At 32.1% G+C, this 3,077-nt stretch overlaps 1 non-coding gene across 1 annotated transcript in view; it reads right to left on the reverse strand.

Annotated features, from left to right (window-relative positions):
- Nucleotides 1–1,359, reverse strand: part of LOC130664311 (small subunit ribosomal RNA) — a 1,910-nt gene extending 551 nt beyond the window's left edge. Inside the window, exon 1 of the ribosomal RNA XR_008989352.1 lies at nucleotides 1–1,359. This exon is cut by the window's left edge and continues 551 nt beyond it. This is a non-coding gene — a ribosomal RNA (small subunit ribosomal RNA).
- Nucleotides 1,360–3,077: the final 1,718 nt, after the last annotated feature.

Consider the following 3,077-nt stretch of genomic DNA (forward strand, 5'->3'; position numbering starts at 1 on the left):
CCACCAACTAAGAACGGCCATGCACCACCACCCACCGAATCAAGAAAGAGCTATCAATCTGTCAATCCTTCCGGTGTCCGGGCCTGGTGAGGTTTCCCGTGTTGAGTCAAATTAAGCCGCAGGCTCCACTCCTGGTGGTGCCCTTCCGTCAATTCCTTTAAGTTTCAGCTTTGCAACCATACTTCCCCCGGAACCCAAAAGCTTTGGTTTCCCGGAAGCTGCCCGCCGAGTCATCGGAGGAACATCGGCGGATCGCTAGCTGGCATCGTTTATGGTTAGAACTAGGGCGGTATCTGATCGCCTTCGAACCTCTAACTTTCGTTCTTGATTAATGAAAACATTTTTGGCAAATGCTTTCGCTTCTGTTCGTCTTGCGACGATCCAAGAATTTCACCTCTAACGTCGCAATACGAATGCCCCCATCTGTCCCTATTAATCATTACCTCGGTATTCCGAAAACCAACAAAATAGAACCGAGGTCCTATTCTATTATTCCATGCACACAGTATTCAGGCGAAATAAGCCTGCTTTAAGCACTCTAATTTGTTCAAAGTAAACGTACCGGCCTACCTCGACACTCAATTAAGAGCACCGCGATAGGATTAAATTGGACCGCCAAGTTTGACCTTAGCTAAATCCACCGGTAGGACGTTCCATAACATGTCAGTTAACACCGCGAGCGATGAACCAACAGTATGAAACACAGATTCAACTACGAGCTTTTTAACCGCAACAACTTTAATATACGCTATTGGAGCTGGAATTACCGCGGCTGCTGGCACCAGACTTGCCCTCCAATGGATCCTCATTAAAGGATTTAAAGTGTATTCATTCCGATTACGGGGCCTCGGATGAGTCCCGTATCGTTATTTTTCGTCACTACCTCCCCGTGCCGGGAGTGGGTAATTTGCGCGCCTGCTGCCTTCCTTGGATGTGGTAGCCGTTTCTCAGGCTCCCTCTCCGGAATCGAACCCTGATTCCCCGTTACCCGTTACAACCATGGTAGGCGCAGAACCTACCATCGACAGTTGATAAGGCAGACATTTGAAAGATTCGTCGTCGGTACTAGACCATACGATCAGCAGAAAGTTATTCAGAGTCACCAAAAGTAACGATGGACAAGCCACCGATTGGTTTTGATCTAATAAAAGCGTTTCTTCCATCTCTGGTCGGAACTCTGGTTTGCATGTATTAGCTCTAGAATTACCACAGTTATCCAAGTAAATGTGGGTACGATCTAAGGAACCATAACTGATTTAATGAGCCATTCGCGGTTTCACCTTAATACGGCATGTACTGAGACATGCATGGCTTAATCTTTGAGACAAGCATATGACTACTGGCAGGATCAACCAGGGAGCTTCGTATATGTTTTATTTTAAAAACATAAGAATAACTCCTCTTTCACTTTATACATACATAGTAGTATTTTAAAAATACTACCAGTTGTTAAAGCGGTGCTGTTTGTAAGCATTTGCTTCAAATCAACACTTTAAAATTTTTGAATCTACATTATTTATTCATAACATTGAATAATAATTTTATTTTTCAAACATCCTCTCTCTTTTGCAATTTTACTCTCGCTAGTTATTTTATTATCAAAACGACTTGGGTTTAATATACACGTAAACGTGACATTTTATTCTTGCTCGGAAACAAGTGAATCAATACTCTGTTTCATATTTGTACACTTTTTTAAGTTATACATAATATTATATAAACGCCGTAGCGATTTACCACATAAAGAGTCATTCAGTCATAGACATCGACCCGTGGTATGGATGCGTTGATATTGTATATCTTTGCCGTAGCCAGTCTCCGTCAGCGCTTACTAGTACTGCTTCGGCTGACTACTCTTTCATACTAGTACGAGCCGGCGTCTAAAAGCGTTGTGTTTGCGCGCCAACTGCCAGCCGCGTCAGCGGCGGCGGATAGTTCGGTAGCTCCCTGTATCTAAATTACATGTTGGTACTTGGATTATTTTTTCAATATAAAATTATTTATTTATATACACATAGTTCTAGTATTATTTTTTTTTAAATATAATTTTATTATTTTGATAAAAATATTTAGTTTATTATTTTCTTTTTTTAAATTAAACATATAATAATTTAAAAATAGTTGAATATATTAGAGTAATAATATAAAATATTATCGGTTATATAAAATAACTTATTCTTATCATTTATTCTATAAAAATTATAAATAAATAAATTTAATAAATTATTTTTTTTAAAAATTTTTTTAACTATCGTATACAATTGATGTATTGATTTTTATTTATTTATTTATTTAAATGTATCTACTTAGTATCTTTAGTTATATATTTTTTTTTTAATTTAATGTTAAATATATTATAATAATAATCTAAAATATTATTGATTATATAAAATAACTTATTCTTATCATTTATTCTATAAAAATTGTAAATAAATAAATTTAATAAATCATTTTTTAAAAAATTTTATTTCAAGTATCGTATACATTTAGTACATTAATTATTATTTATTTGAATGAATATTATTTATGTATTTCTTTAAATTTATATTATTATTATTTTTTTTTTAATTGAACATAAAATAAATTATAATAATAATAATCATAAATATTACCGGTTATATAAAATAACTAATTTTTAGCATTTATTGTAGAAAAATTATAAATTTAATAAATTATTTTTTTTTTATTTTCAATTGAATTTAAAACATGTTATAATAATAATGAAAAATATTATTGATTATATCAAATAACTTATTCTATAAAAATTGTAAATAAAAACAAATTTTTATTTCAAGTACCGTATACATTTATTGATATATTAATAGTATTACATTTATACAATTGTATATACAAACCATCACATAACATTATTTGGAAAATATTAAAACAAATAATATTACATTTATGTAAATACTTTTTTTTAAACATTTTTATATTTTAATTTACATCCAATTTCACAATCTGACAAAAGAAAACTTTAATGATACATAAATAGATAATAATAATATTTTTCCAATACCCAATTTTATCTAGATTCATTCTCATATTATTATACTAAACATATGTATTTCTACTAA

This window comes from Microplitis mediator, chromosome 2 (genome assembly GCF_029852145.1).
Source record: "Microplitis mediator isolate UGA2020A chromosome 2, iyMicMedi2.1, whole genome shotgun sequence".
NCBI classification, from domain to species: Eukaryota; Metazoa; Arthropoda; class Insecta; order Hymenoptera; family Braconidae; genus Microplitis; species Microplitis mediator.